This window comes from Heterocephalus glaber, unplaced genomic scaffold (genome assembly GCF_053883595.1).
Source record: "Heterocephalus glaber isolate CG9 unplaced genomic scaffold, H.glaber_assembly_v1.0 deba00001457, whole genome shotgun sequence".
NCBI classification, from domain to species: Eukaryota; Metazoa; Chordata; class Mammalia; order Rodentia; family Bathyergidae; genus Heterocephalus; species Heterocephalus glaber.
In genome coordinates, this window is record NW_028258305.1 from 33,777,763 (window position 1) to 33,794,747 (window position 16,985).

General features: G+C 37.3%; 1 long non-coding RNA gene across 1 annotated transcript in view; it reads right to left on the minus strand.

Annotated features, from left to right (window-relative positions):
• The window catches only part of LOC147827025 (uncharacterized), a 210,487-nt gene that overhangs the window by 121,739 nt on the left and 71,763 nt on the right, over positions 1-16,985 (minus strand). The gene's annotated exons all lie outside the window — the stretch shown is intronic.

Genomic DNA, 16,985 nt, shown 5'->3' on the forward strand with positions numbered 1-16,985 from the left:
AAAGGGGGTATTTACCCAGTGCAATTGTATGTTGAAAATGTTTAACCTTATTTTTTATTTTTACAAGATTCACAGCTGAGAGTTTGCCTTGAGCCTCAGAGTAGACTTTGGATTTGGACTTTTAAGCAATGCAGGAACTGTTAAAATTTAGTCCATCTTTTAGAGATGGACTAAATGCTTTTCATATAAACAAAGTGACTTCAATATTTTGGGGGTCAAATGCAGAATGTTATGGCTTAGATCTAGAATGTTCCTGAAAATCTTCAAGGTGATCAGAAGGTGATTATTTAATGTTGACACTATGCTTACCATTGGATTAATCTACTAAAGAGTTCATATCTTAATATGGTATGAGTAAAAGGGAACCAGTCAAAGGAGATGAGTCACTGAGAATGTGACCTAGAAAGGTGTATCTTCCTCTTGAATTGATTCTTTGCTCTATTTTCTTTTTCTTTCTTTCTTTCTTTCTTTCTTTCTTTCATTCATTCTTTCTTTCTTTCTTTCTCCCTTTCTTTCTTTTTTCAGTACTGGGGATAAAACTCAGTACCTTGCACTTGCCAGGCAGGTGAGGTGCTACTGAGCTACCCAGTCCCACTTCCTTTGCTCTCTTCTTCCTGGCTGCCATGATGTGAGGAGCTTTTTTCCATCATGTCACTTTTATCTTGGAGCCAGCCAACCACAGATGGAACCAACTAAAATTCTGAGCCAAATTAAAGCTCTTCTCAATTAAGTTGAAAGTATTGCATATTTTGTTTCCTTGACAGAAAGTGACTACGACCAAAGAATAATAGTTTCTAACCTAGATCAATGAATAATCTTTAAATGGGGTAAAGATGAGGGAGGTTGTGGTTGGAATTTCATCATTGGAGGAGCAGGGAGATTCCAAGCCACTACATGCAGTGCTATAGGTGCTTCCATCAGTGGCTGATGTTATGTCATGTGAACACATATGACAGTGTTATTCCACTCCGGAAAATGACCAAGAAGCTGTTAAAAAAAATTAAAAAGTATAAAAAAAATAGTAGTAGGATTTACAGTGAGGAGGTAGAGGAGAAAGGCTTATGTTTCAACAATAACTTCAGGTGAGAATCAATATGATATAACCTAAGATAAAACCAAAAGTTAGCTGAACCACATAGAAGCACCATGCAACAAGAACTAAGCTGTAATAGACAGTATGGAAAAAGTGCATTGAGCAGGGCCATAGAGAAGATGTAAGTTGCTTATTTTCCTTGACAGTGGGGATCCTGGAAGCATTTATCTGCTATCGTACTTTTCTTTTGTGGGACACCAAAGCAGACTGCATACTGTAATTGTGTAAGTGTACACCTTTACAATGGATCTAACAAGTCTGTCAGACTGGAGTAGATGGTAAGGGTGTGAACCCTGGCTCACTTCTCTCCAGTAACAGGAAGTCATGCTGTGCTCTGTGAAGCTCATTTTAAATCACAAAAAGCATAACTATTGGTGCAAAATACTGAATACTTTAATTGAATATTCTGTATACCTAATAATTTTCTTCTGTGATTGAGTCACACAGAAGTACAATAATTGTTCAAAGGACAAGTTGACATTTCAAGAATTGTTGAATCAATAGTGCCAGATCATATAGAGTACTTGTTTAAAAATGCAAACTCCAAGGTCCCAGTTTAGTTAATCAATCAGAATCTAGGGCTTCACAACCATGGCCCTATTTTCATTTGTGATTGGATAATTCATTGTGGGAATTATCTGAACTATCCTGTGCTTTAAAAGATTTCTACCCATAAGATCAAAGGAGCCCAATGATACATACAGAGACAATATCTGTTGTTACAATCAAAAATATCTTCAGACAAATACAATATTTCCTTTGGGGCAAAATTATCCCTGGTTGAGAACCATTGATTTAAAGGGATAAATGTGGTAGTCTACATTCTTAAAAATAATGAAACACTGCCTCTTCCACTATCACTTCTCATTAAGTAATTATTGCCTTTAGTTTGAGAACAAGTGATTTGAGAAAAATGCATTATTCATTTAGTTTTATACTTTTCACAAGTGTTGAGTTTCTACTCAGTGTCAGTAAATCTTGTTATGTAGGGAGGATGCTGCATTAAACCAAAAAAAGAAAATATTTCTATCCTCATTGAGCTAACACAAAGTGGAGAAAAATGGCAATTATTTGAACTTTCTTAGCCTTTGTGCCCTGAAGAGTTAAAAACACAGAGAATGACAGAAGGCAATAAATAGATCTGCAATATGGTCCAGGATTCTTCACTAACTTGAAAGTAGAGCTACCCAAGCAGAGACATGGATGAACTTGAGTCAAGTTGCCTTCAAGTGCTGTTTCAGATTCTGCAGGAAAGCAGAATTCTCAAGGGAACAGTAGCTCAAGATGCTGCTTTCTGGATGGACAACATTCACTCATTTTTCAGTCCCAAAAAGTCTGAGTCAAGTACTACATTCCCTGGAACAGAATGATTTCAAAAGCTGCATCCCCCTGCAGTCATATGCCAAATTAATCACAGTCCTTTAATAAGTCAACAAAAGCTCCAGATGCCCAAGCCAGAAAGATCATATCTGTCATTTTCAGAATCATCTTAATTTCCCCAATAGGAATGCAATTTGAAGATAATGGCCATGCAACAGGGGAACTGTTTTCTAACATTAAACCAGGTCTGACCTGAGGCAAATTAGGCGGCTAAGATTTAGAATTTAAGGGTGCATTCAGGGCCATGCAGATAATGCCTCTCTTTTCCTGTTCTAGGTGCCTCACTTGAATTATCTTCATCTCAGCCCAGTGGTGTTTGCAACAGCAGCCCTAAAGAAAATGTGGTCACATGACATGCTCAGCTTGTTTCAGCCACAAAGAATCACAAAGTTATGTTCCCCCAAGAGAAATCTAATATTTAAAAGATACTGGAATGAAGGAGTGCTAAAACCTAGAGGCCATGAAATGAGAATTAGGTCAGTTAGTGTTTCTCGAGCAACACAGCCTCTAATTTAATATAGAAAATGGTCAATCTTTGGGATCCTATATAATCTTTCAAAAGTAAATGTCTGAACCTTCCTAATTAATGGTTTCCAGTCTATCAAGCACCATAGTCAGAGTTATTTTCTGGCTGCAGGGTTTTTCATATCACAGACAGTCAACAAATGATCATTCTCTCCTCTCCTTCAGTGTTTTCTACACTTGAAAACAGGTGTCAATTTATTTCCTGATCTCTTTTTAGATCAAACTATATGACACCTCTTAGTTTTCCCATCCCTAGTGCTCTAAATGTCTGCTTTTACTCCATTTGTCTTTATCCAGGTTTTTACTAAAACACTGAAAAGATCTTCAATTTGAGATTTTCATTGTAATATAACATCTCACAATAGCTGGCCCAATATAAATCATTACTAAATTTAATGACACTAGAAATAATTTAGTTATGCACACACCTCAAATTATGCACTGAATCAGACTGTCTTACAGATATTACAATAAATGAGTGGATAATATCTTTTAAGAGTCCCGTGTTTTGATTTTTATCTCCAACAGTCACTAGATGTGAGACCAGCAATTTAAATCATAATGTTTCAGTTTCCTTCTTGGTAAAATGAGAATAATAGTAGTATGTAGCTCATAATATCATTATGAGAATTAAACGAGATGATCAGATGATCCATACAAAGCATTTAGCATAAAGGCCAATAGATACTAACTTCTGAATGCATTTTGTACAAATCTCTAAGAAAATAATAACATTAGTCAGCTTTTCTATTGTTGTCATGAAATATCTGAGAAAGTTTATTTATCAGAGAAAATTTTTTTTTGTCTCATAGTTGAAAATGTTTCATTTTCATTTTGATGACCATTTTGGTCATCTGGAGAAATCATGGTAGAAGAGTGTGGCAGAGGAAAGCTCCTTGGCTAATGCATACAAGAAGCAGATGAAAAGAGAAAGCCACAGAGGAAGGATCCAGAGAACTGATATAGTTTCCAAGGTCACACCTTGGTCCACTTGGATACACTCAGGAGTGTGGTTTACTAATCTCCTAGGGAGCTCTCAAACTAATCAAGTTAACAAGTAAGATAGTTCATCAAAAGTCCACCCTCTGACAACTTCACACACACTTTTCTTAACCACACTTAATCTCCAGATACAGACAACAACAAGGTCATAATTCTATTTAATATGATGTAACTATCCTGTTTAATACCTAGAACTCACTAATCTCTTCCTCAAGGTCTCAACAATCTGATCATTGTTAACAACAACAACAACAACAACAACAACAACAACAACAAAAACAAAAAGTCCAAGTCCAAGGTCTCCTCTGACACTCAAGGCAAACTCTTAGCTGTAAATCTCTGTAAAATTCAAAAACCAAGTTATGTGCTCCCAAGATACAATCCCACAGGGTAAATTATTCCCATTCCCAAAAGAGAATAGGGAAAGAGAAAAGAATAAAAGCAAAGAAAGATCAAAAAACAACAGGTCAAATATTAAGTCCTGCAGCTCCATATACCATCCAGGGGATGTGGTGGTAAAATGTGAACTCTAAAGTGCTTGTGAAGCTTGACTCTTATGGCCTTGCTGCCAGCTTCTTCAGGTCTCCACTGCAGTTTTAGCTTCCCTCACAGCTTTACATATTGATCTTCAAAATACCTAGTGGAAGGTATTCTGACCCTGTGACATTTTGCCTGGCCTCCCATATCTTCCAGTGAAATGTGAGTAGATTTTCTCATGAGCCCACAGTTCTTGCATTCTTTATGCCTGCAAATCCAGTATCATGTGCACAATGCAAGGGTTTTCCATCAGTTCAAGCAGTAGCTGGGCTTCCTTAGAGGATGGTGCAGTGGCCTTTGAGTCTTGGATGGCTGTAAGTATGGAAACACTTCCCTAGGCAAAAAACCCTGGGGTTCTCTTTGTAAAGCAAATGCCTCCAAAGGTATTTACCCTTGTCTACCCTTCAGCTTTTAGAAGGTGGGATCTAGCCAATTTCTGGGATATCCATGAGGCATTTTTCCTACTATCCCAGTGCAAAGTACTGATCTTCTTTTTAATGGTGCTGATTTCTTTAAAAACCACACTTTCATTGATCCTGACTTTAAGCATGTATGCTTATCTTCTGAACAAAATTTAAGTTTATCAAATCCTTCATCTCTCGCTTTTGCTCTTATTTCTCATTATAAATCTGGCTAAAAGCAGCCAACAGTATGCATATCAATGTCTGAACATAGGGTTCCCATGAAATTTCCTCTCCCAGATCAATTATTCCCTTGCCCTTGAACTCAGCCTCTCACAAAGTTTTAGGGCACGGGCAAAATGCAGAGAAATGATTTGCCAGAATGAAATATGTATATGGTCTCTGGTCGACCTCTCAACTACCAGAGTCTATTCCTATCAGAAACCTCATGAGGGAGGTCTTTACTCTCTGCATTCCTATCAACACTATGGGCTTTTGAACCCAGACCAGAATTGACCATTGTGTTCCTCTTACAGTGTTCTAAGCCTTCTCTAAACTGCATCACCAAACTCTTCCAGTCTCTTCCTACAAAGCATTTCCAAAGGATTTTGACCTAGATGGTCAGGCATAGTCAGCAACAGCCTCACTTATCTGGTACCAATTTTCTCTATTAGGAAATTTTTCCATTGTTGTGATCAAATATTTAAGAAACTCAATTTATGGGAAAAAGATTTATTTTGGTTCACTTTTGGAGATTTGAGTACATAGTTGCCTGGCTCCAAGACAGAAACATCATGGCAGAAGGGTATGTTATGGCTTGTATCTAGATGTTCCCACGTTATAGCTTGTGTCTAGATGTCCCCTCAAAACTTCAAGTGGTCCTAGGTGGAGCCTTTTAGGGATGGCTTGATCTGGGGTGTGTGATGCTGGGATTAAGTATGTGATGCTGAGATTGAGGGAACTCCACCCTAGGTGTGGGTGGCACCAATCAGTAGGCTTATAGCCTGGATAGAATGTAAAGGAACAGAAAGTAGCTGCTGCTGCTCACTACTTCATTGCTGTTTCTAGTGCTTGCTGTTTTTTGCCTTCCCTGTCATGCCAGACACTATTTCTCCTCTGTGATACTCCTTTGCCATGCCACCCTGTCTTACAACCAGTTGATTATGGACTGAAACCTCTCCAAACTGTGAGCCAAAATAAACCTTTGCTTATTAACTTTGAATGTCAGGTATTTTGTCTTAGCAATGGGAAAAGTAACTAAGATACCCCTCAAAGGCTCACATACTCATTGGTGGGGCTTTTTGGAGGTGGTTGAGTCATAACTGTGTGATGCTGGATTAGGGTATGTACTACTCAGATTATGGCTGTATGACAATCAAGTTGTTTTAGGATACTCCTGGGTGTGGATAATGGAAGGCCCATGCTAGCTGTGGGTGGCACAAATCACTAGGCTTGGTGCTTGGATATAATATAAAGGGAAAAATGGAAGGAAGGCTGCTTGCTGCTTGTTGCCTTCTGTCTGCACTGCCATGGACTGTTTCTCCTCTGCCATGTCCCTCTGCCATGCCTCCCTGCCTTGGAGCCAGATGACTAAGTACTGAAACCTCTATAAACTGTGAGCTGAAACAAATCTTCCCTCTTTTGACTTTGGGTGTAAGGTATTTTGTCTGAACCATGAGAAAAGTAACTAAAACAATATGCCAAAGGAAAATTGCTCAATTCTTGGCATCCAGGAAACAGAAAGCAGGAGAAGAACTGGAAAAAATGGAGCCAAAGAAAAAATACAATCACAAAGATCACACCTGCATGACCCATGCAGATACACCCAGAAATGTGCTTCCCTAGTCTCCTACGTGTCTCTCAAGTGACTCAAGTTGACATCAAGATTAACCATCACAAACACACTGTAGGCAAGGCCAGAGTTGATATCCTTTAATAGAATCATGAGAACTTTCCATTATTACATTTAAACAGTATTGGTAGCTCATGTTTTTTAGCGGGAATGGGAGCTTTTCTTGGAAAGAAGATTGTTGATAGCCATTTTTAGGTCACAGTTTTTCTCCATCCTATTTGAGAATGTGGGAAATGACATGAAATAGGTCATTTTACAATCCCAGAATTCTGGAGAATTGCTTTAATTCTTTTGCATCATTCTATTTAATAAATAATTATGTGGGAAGACAAGTGGAAGGAGGAAAATATCTCCAAATGAATGAGAGGGCTCTCTCCTCCCCTCCATGTATTTGTTACCTGTTTGTATAATTCCTAAATGCTACCCAATATCAGTATTGCAGTCAGTAGAATTTGACAAGGGAATACATTAAATACAGGACACATAATTTGTAGGATGATTTTATGATAATTAACCAAAAAGTCAAATGCAAAGGAGTGCAAGTGTTTAACTGCACACTAGAGGCCCAAAGAGTCCAGCTGAGGTCCTGGATCCCACACCAATGTCCCACACAAGTCTAACCAGAGGCTTAGAGTCCAAAGCAATGTCCTCCATGAGTCCAACCAGTGGCCCAGAGCCCACGTCAATGTCTCATGCTTGTCCATATTGAGGATCTGCACCTGGAAGGCCCAAAGGCCAGTAGTGGAAGCCAGAAAACCTATGCCAATGAGATTAAGTATTTGTCCCACCAAGCTGAGAGACTCACATTGGAGCCAGAAAGTGATGTTCACAGTGAAGATCAGAGCTCCCCTGACAAAATCAGCACCCATTTGCAGTGACAGCAAGGCCCCAAGCTCCTCCTCTGATGAGAACAGCCTACCTCACATCAGGAAAACCATCCACAGCAAGCTTCTCCTAGAAAATCAACAGGCCACAATCTTCCCCTCTAGATCTCTTTTTATGGCTATTGGTAACAATCCTCATGTGGATCTTCCACATCCAGACCATGCTGATTCAGTTCAGCTGGGCTTTACAGGTTAACCATTAGTCAATCCACCACAATTGGTTTCATAAGTTGGCACAAGAAGTTATCCCCTTCCCTCCATGTTGAGAAAAGCAAAAAAATGAACAAATTATGCACCCAGACTACATACACAAAACCACAAAATCACTGGGCACTGAAGATTCAGAAATAAGTAGAACATATTTCTTTCACTCCAGACTGTACAGAAAAATGAAAGAAAAAGAAAATCATTAACTTGCAATGTGCAACTTTGCTTGTGGCCATTAAACCAATCTAATTAGAAGACATTGGATCCAGTTTATGTAGTGTAATGGAACTATTCCACCACCAGGCCACTGCTGCTCAACTCTCATATATGGTGGGATTTTTATTGTCCTTATTTTTGTTCTGAGTTTATCTTCTCTAAATACAATAAAGTAGGAAAAGCCTTGCTAACTGTCTCATTTAGAAGAAAGAGAGCAAATGGATGCAAGCAAGAGAAGTCTGTGGCTGGGATTAGAGGAACAGACCCTGGCTCAGTGTTTGTGTTTGCTCATGCTCTGTTTCTGGAATTTGTTCAACTGGCAAACTAACTGAAGGTGATTAATGGATTTGTATTTGCTTTTAATTTATTGAGTGCCAAAAATTGTTATAAGCCATTCATGAAGAATTATCAAAATGCATATTCTTTATTAATGATCTTTAAAAGCATGCATATCTGCATTATTGGCATAAAAATAATTTACATTAAGCATTTATTTTGTTCTTATGTAACCAATCAATTATTTATTGAATGCCTAAAGCCACTTTCAGGAGTTATTATGGAAGCTGCAAGGAGAGATAATTCATAATCCCTGATACTAGGCAGTTTTAAAACCAGCTAAGAAGATACAAAACATATTCATATAAAGAAAAGTTACAAGGAATTGTTTTCAGAAGGCCAAATGATTTACTATAGAAAAACAATAAAAGGTGGATGCTCAGTAATGACTTCAACAGCATCTAGGACATAAATTGAGCTGTAAAGGATTTTTGGAGAACCTATATGTCAGTAATGGAGAACCTTTAAGAGAGTGAGTGCCCAAACTGCAACCCCAAACTCATTTATTGCAAAGTGCCAACACTGAAATTAAACACAAATTCTCAGCTGCTAGGGTTGTGCTTGGGTGACTTGGCTCATGTGCCAATGCAGAGGGCTGTGTGTGCCACTGTGGCACATGTGCTGTAGGTTCACCACCACTGCTACGTGTGGTTGAAAGAAAGACACATCTGTTGGGGAAGAAGGAGGTACAGATAGAGTCCTAGAACAAAAGACGGGGCAAAAGGTCTCTCTAGGGCAGAATGTAATGCTGGAGCTGGAATATAAATTGAAGGAATGAGTAAGTATGGTATAGAGATATTGCAGTCAGACCTTCCTGTCAGCCTTTTGATCTATTGGGAATTACTAACAACTTTTTCCCTTGGTCACAGATCGATGAGAAGCATGTTTAAGAAAATTAATCAATGCCAAGGAACTGAGAGCATCTGGTGGTGACATTGTAACTAAACACCGTCAATTTAATTGACAAATAAGTAATTGTAAATTTACAAATAAAATTGGCAGATTTTAGAAACTGACTAAATTGTTTTAAAAGTAAGGGGGACTAGAGAGGAGGAGGGAAGTAGATTGAAACCTGACTTTTAAACCCCATGATTAAGAAGAGAAATACAGGGAGACCATCACACTGAGTAAAATACATTTGAGGGTGAAATAAGATATTCAGGTTTTAAAATACTGACTTTCAAGTAACAGAATGTAAGATGATACTGTTAAGCAGATATGTTGATGAAGTGGATTCAAAGAGGTTTTCAAAACTAAATATGTAATTTAATAAGACATTTGTAATAAGTGACTGAAAAATTATGAAAATAGTTAAAATATCAAAAATGAAATCCATCAGAAAAGGGCTAAGGATAAAGGTATTGCTACATCTGGAAGCATAACAAAAGTGAAAAAAGAAAAAGTCAGAAAATTGGAGATAGAAAAAGAATTAGTGTTACAGATATAGAATGTAAGGGAAAAAGAACATCAAGAGACAGGAAGTGCTTCATGAAGACAAGAAAAATAATTTTTTCTCTTGTAGAGCACTATAAGCACTTTTCAGATATTTGCTAATCTACTGCAGTGAGAAGAAGAGAGATAAGGCCTATGAATTACATGTGAGTAAAAGCATCAATTAAAATAATCATCCCTACTTTTTAAAAGGAAGAAGAAAGACAATGCTTTCAACAAATGACAAAGAGGTCATGTAAGTTTTCTCTGCCTTTGTATTAAGCAGGAGAGAGCCAGGCAGAGTTGTAGCTGGAACTGGAGAGAGAGAGAGAGAGAGAGAGAGAGAGAGAGAGAGAGAGAGAGAGAGAGAGAGAGATTACTGTTTCTTTTATGCAATGGTTTTTATTCTACTGGTGTCTCTTTAAAAATAAAAATCAAGGAATAAATGTCCATTTAAATTGACCTGCTGGACAGTGCTATTGGTCTGACATATAAATTAGTGCTTCTTAGATTTAATTATGCCTCTGGGATAAGACTGAGAAGCAACAATACTATTTTATGGAGAGTGTCAAACAGCTTGCCTTTACAGCAATTCTCTTCATCGTATCTTTTTTAAGATGGATGATGGAGACAACTTTAATCAAAAAGATACTATTATGTATTTGGGGGTATGATGAAACAAATCTCCTTACCCACATGTTGTTAAGGATATTTAAGGACTATATCTTTTATAGAATAATTTTAAATTAGAGTTTCGTTTTACTCACTGCCTGAAGTCTGCCCCTTACTAACAGTAACCTTGAGCATTTCATCTCACTGCTCTGAGCCATTTTCTTCCTCTATGAAATGGGAATGTTAATATTGAGTCTTGTTACTCACAAATTGAAGCACAGATCAAATGAGATGGTGTGAATGAAAGTGGTTAGTTAACTAATGAATGTTGCCATTGCTATAAATTATTTCTAGGCTACATATTTCATACAAGCAAAAAGAAAATCTGAGCTGTTCCCATGGAACTAGAGTGTCTACCAGAGTGCCTGACATTAAGTAAGAAGACAATAAATATTTATTAAATTTATTTACTCCTAGAGTGATATTCATGAAGATAATTGGATGTGAAAGTATCAAAATATATAATAAACCACAACATAGAAAATCATTATGAAAATAAAGTCAGGCTCAATACTTGTAAGAACCCTGACCCATTTCCGGAAAAGTGACCCTCATTTATCCAGTATGTGAAAAAGAGATGCCACAGTTTCTAATGGGAATTTTAGCTCATGTCTAACAGCATTTCTAGCCATATTCAAAACTATGGGTTGTTTATTAGAAAATCTGTAAAATAATACCCAGATGAACTGTTAACACTCACAAAATAAGGTTCATAAAAATTCAGCATAAGTCAGGAAATAAGGGTCAGAAAATATATTAAATGTGAATAAGAAAGCCATCCCAAACAATGTGGAAGCAAAGAATTTTAAAATAAAATGTTCAAAGAAATATTGTTTTTCATTGAAGTTCATGGATATTATTATTATTAATAATAATAGAGCATGTTGAAATCAATTTGACCTCAGAATAAAATCAAGAGACTATAGGCTTAATTATTTCACTAGAGCTTTTAACAAGTAACATTTAAAATTGTGGCAGCTAGCACGGAAACAAGAAAAAGGATTGTCTGTCTAATAAAAGGAAAAATTCAAAACATAACAACTCAGTGGAAGACCTGTTTTCTCTCCTCACTCCCAAACTACCTTAAACAAAAGTCTCAGTTGCCATTTTCAGTAGCTTGTATCTTAATATTGGTCTCAGTTAACTATCAAGTATTGCCTTTCAAAATTAGTACTTCATTATCTGATTCTATGGTCTGAAAATTTGTTTCTCTCTAAAATTCATCTATTGAAACTTAATCATCAATGTGATGATATTCAGAGATGGGGCCTTTGAAAGGTGATTCCATCATGAGGGCTCTGATCTAACCCCATTAGAACACATGATTTGTGTCAATATAGCAGAAGTTTCAGAAAGCTGCCTTGTCCCTTCCAGCATGTGAGGACACAATGTAAAGACATTGTCTACAAACCAGAGACTCAACCTGGAGCAGACCTGGGTCTACTAGCCCTACATCTTGGATTTACAATCTCCAGAGATATAAAAAAATATTTTTTATTTATAGGCCACCTAGATAATGGTATTTTTGTTATAGCAGCCCAAATAAGCTAAGACACCAACTACTAGATTCTTGATCTTCATTTCTCCAAGGCATTAGCATTTGAAATGAACATGCATTTTAGAAACTAAAATGGTAGTGAGATGGACAGCTAAACTAATATGGAAGAAGGCACAGCTACAGATCTGGTAGACAGTATATCTCCTACTATGGTTTAGATCTAGAATGTCCTTTAAAAGTCTCAGAGGTGGGGCTTTTGGAAGATGTTATACTCAATGCTATACGCATCAGTGGATTGATCCATTGGTAAGTTCAGAGCTAAAATGTGCTGTTGGGATGTGGGGCTCAGCGTAAAAGAGTGAACCCCTTTGAAAGAGTTTCCTTTGAGAAGAGATTCCCGGGGAGTCCAGCCTATTTAGGGCCCCATAAGAAAGTTGTTTTCCATTAGTTCATGCACTGAGAGGTTTCTGCAGCCCTGATCCAAGGGGGTCAGGCTATTGCTCAAGCTAGTGACAGACCATGGCATCATACACATGTTACTGGGTTCGAGGCATTCAGAATGCAAGTGTTGTGGGGTCATGGAGGCTTCCACCTAGATTTCAAAGGCCTTGGAGGCCAACCATTGTGCCCCTGTGATGGCAATGTGTAAAGCTCTGAGACCGAAGCTGAAAGTTCTGTGGAGACCACAGGAAGTTGAAGATGCCAGGAACATGAGCTGTCCACTGAGGAAAGTAACAGATAAAGAAGATGGAGCCTAGAGAGAAGGGGGCTTCGAACAGCAAGGCTATAGGGACAGGGTGGACCAATCCTTTGAGAGTTTACACATGGCAACAACAGTCCCTGGGTACTGGACATGCAGCTACAAGACTTAGTATTTGCCTTGCAAGTTTTCAGTCTTGCTTTGGTCTGATTCCTTTGTATTCCTCTATTTTTCCCTTTTGGAATAGGAATGTTTAGCCTGGGCCATTGTATGTTGGAAGTACTTAACTAGCTTTTTGATTTTTACAGGTGCTCATAGCTAAGAGTTTACCTTAAGTCTCAGAGGAAACTTTGAACTTAGACTTTTTAACAATGCTGAAGCTGTTAACCCTTTGGCAATACTTAGAGATGGACTAAATACATTTTACACAATGAGGTAGACATAAACCTTTTGCGGTCTAGGAGCAGAATGTTTACTTTAGATCTACAATGTTCCCCAAAAGTCTAATGTTTTCTAAGGTAGAGTTTTTGGAAGGTGATTATATTGTGGTAGTGCTGTGCTCATCAGTAGATTGATCTGTTGATGAGTTCATAGTTAAAGGTGTTGTTAGGAAGTGGGGCCTGGTTAGAAGTGGTGTATCACTGGGGGTGTGCCTTTGGAGGGTATTACAATTCCTTTCTTCTCTCTCTGCTTCCTGACTGCCATGTAGTGAGCAGCTTTCCTCTGCTGTATCCTTCCTCCATGCCAATTCTACATTGGAGCCAGCTAACAATGGACTGAAACCCCAAAACCATGAGCCAAATTAAACCTTTTGTTTAAATTATTGATGTTGGGTATTGTGGATCACCAATGAAGAAGCTGACTAATGCATCTCCTACTGAGTGAAAATCAAAAGACACCCAAGGGAGTCCTCTGGTATCATTCACACTCTTCAGGTACGGGGGACCAGTGGTAGAACAAGGAAGGCTCTGCACTGGATATGACTCAGACAGTGAGCCAAGTCATGAAAACTAAGTTAAAAATATACTGAAACAAATGATGAGATACTAGGCAAGTTTCAAAAATGACAATACAATAATAATAACAAAAGCAAATATATAGCATGCTCCATTGTGATCCTTTCAGGGACCATCCTAAAGAGCAGGAGACCTTCTGGCAGGGCATTTCTATATTTCTAATGCACAGTGACATGCAGTTATGCTTATAGCCTGGCATTTTATCTGCAATATCTTCTGGCAGAGGTGTCTTGGCACATAAAATCCTTTGGTAAATGTCCTAATTGTTGAGGAAATTTCACCAGCTTCATGCTCCAATGGTACTCAGACATTCTCATTCTCCCACTGTAAAGGAATTCCTGGGATATCTTTGTCTACAGCCACTCTCAGCTGAGAGGCAGGTTAACATTGGGCCTGCAAGAAGACTGCCGCCATTTGAAGAGGGCTGTGCGTTTGTTTGTTTGTTTCTTCATTCTCACAGGACACTAGGAGATTGTACTGAGAAACTTCTGACCAGTATTTTTGCCTCTCTTCTCAGGCCAACCCTGTGCTTGCTCTCAGGAAGCAAGTGGACCAAATCAGAGGTAAATCATTGTCCATAACTGTATTACATGCATCATTAACTTCGGTCCTCTCAGTACACAAACCATAGAGAAGAAATAGAGGAGGTTATTTCTCCCCCTAACACCACACTGGATTATGCAGGGTCTGTTTATAATAGTAAATCATAAATAAAGGACCATGTTTTATTCCACTAGCAATTTCATATGGTTTTGAAGCATATGGCCTCTGTTTTAAAGGAAAAGCATTACAATGTGAGCTGAAATGATACTTCCTGAGAGTTTTGTAAGATAATGTGTTCAGTAATATTTCAATGTTATTACATGCACCAGAGCCCATCTCAGCATTAAATACATATTTTAAACCAGGACTGGAGGTGAGGTGGGGGGGTAGTAGATCTAAATAAGGTAACAGGCCAGAGATCATAAAGCATAAAGCATGGTATAAAATCTCAGCAGCTTATCCAGCATTAGCATTCACTCTTGCAGTGCATGAAGCAGATGCTCCTTTTAGTTCATGAGGGATTCAAAAGCCCCCAGCTTCTATTCTTACTTTCATAGTGAGCATTTTCATTAACAAAACTATAACATATACAATATAAATTCTTTTCAGCAGCTCTTTTTCTCACAGATTTATCTGTTTTATTGATTTGTTGCATTTTGAATTATGTTTCAATCCTAGAAAAGTTATCGTTTTTTTCCCTTGCAAATTCTCTCCTTGTTATTCATAAGCTGCCCCCTGCAGCTTGCTTCCAGAAATTGAATTTTATAATGAGAAGTGTTGCAAGACTGTCTTTTTCTTATAATCTGAAAGTACTAAAAAAATGCAATATTTTTACCTACTTCTGAGATGTGCAGGGGGAGGAGGAAGAAGAGAGAGAGAGAAACAAAGGAGAACAATTCCCAGCAAACATTCCTATCTGCTTATTCTGTTGTCCTATTATGAGATTCACATCAAACACAGGCTGAATTACACAAGCAACCTCTAAGGAGGATGTGGATTCTTCTGGAAATGGGTACTAATGATTCGTTGTCTGACTTTTTTTTTAACTCTTCTCACAGAATTCATTGTAAATCATTGTAAAGGCATGGAGCTGTAAGGCAGTATATTGTCTTTTTTAGAAATGTTGTGTGATAGTAATGCCAAATATGTGATGAATTTAAAGAAGCTTTGGTGAGCTTAAAAGGCTGAAGGAGCTACCCTTTCCAAATACTGTGTCAAGATGAAAAAATTCTAATATGTTTCAATCTGTCTAGGCAAAGGAAGAACACATATCCTTTTACAAAGACCTCTACACTTGCCCTGCTACTAAGATATGACAGATTATACTTAGATCACTACTAGGAAAATATTGCCAGTTTCTTTTTAGAAATGTGAGCAAGAGGCATGTGGGGATGAGAAGGGAGAGAGAAACAGGCAGGAGGATTCATAGTGACTATAATTAATAGCATTCATTTATTCAGTATTCTTTCCACTTTTTCTTTCTAGGCAATTGAACTTTCTAGAATGCATCCAGAAAGGAAGAGCTAGGAAACTGCTCTGGGTTTTGTAATTTTAAAATAATTAGAAATTTATGGAAGATTTGCTGAAGACTAGAGGTATAGAATATAACTCTGAAATCTAAAAGCCTTACAATCTATTTTCTATAACAGTGCTAATCTAATTCAAATTATATTTATGATTTAGCTCATGTGGTTGTAAGTAGTACAAATATAATTAAATCAGAGTTTCTTCAGAAACTTTCTGACATAGGTATAATTCATATTAAGTGAAGTCCAATAACCTGCTAGGCAATTCTAGAAAATGAGACATTACATCAAATCAAGAAATTAAAAGATTTTACTATTGACATAAAAAATAGGTGCAATTTTTTATAAATTCAGGGAGCAGTTGAGGAAATAGCTTTGTCAGAAGAAACATGTCTAAATGCAGAGTTGCAACAAAGGAGATACAGGATATGAAATATCTGTTTCACTATTAACCAAGGAAAAGATGAGAGAAAAAACAAATGGAGGAATATAAGAGAAGGTAAGCAAAATTAATGCTATGGAAGTTTGGGGATGCAAAGAAAAAGAATAGATTTTAAGTGATTTCTTGAAAAATGTGGAAACTATTAAAGAAACTGAAAAGTAACAACCAAGGGGCTATGCCAGAGAGTTTGCAGAGGTCATACTTGATAAGAAGTGGATTTCAGAAGATTTTTTGACACAGAATCAATGTGATTTGCAAGAACAAATGTAAGTGTTTACGTAGAACTGAAATTCAATTTGACTGAAATTTAAAATCTGAATGACAAGAGAAAATGGTAAAGTTACCTTTAGGGCAATGGGCACAAGAGTTTGGTTGAGGAACAAAGTTGACACATTTATTTGAGCATTTTAGAGAAAATTAATGGCAATAATTTTAAATGAAAAAGAAATCTCAATGATGTAGACTTTCAATTAAAGAAATTACAAAAGAACAGTTCAACCTAAAATATGCAACATAGATAAGACAGAGAAATACTTATTTGACATTTTCTTAAGATCTACTGCTTTAAATTAAGAGTAATTATTTATCTGTCAATCCATAAAGTTAAATGTAAGGCTCTTTAGACTGCCTGATTTTATTTTTTGGCTGTAGTTATAGAATATTAAATATTTTGTCATTATATACCATTATCTGCTAATATTAAACTGATAAAATTATCTTGTAC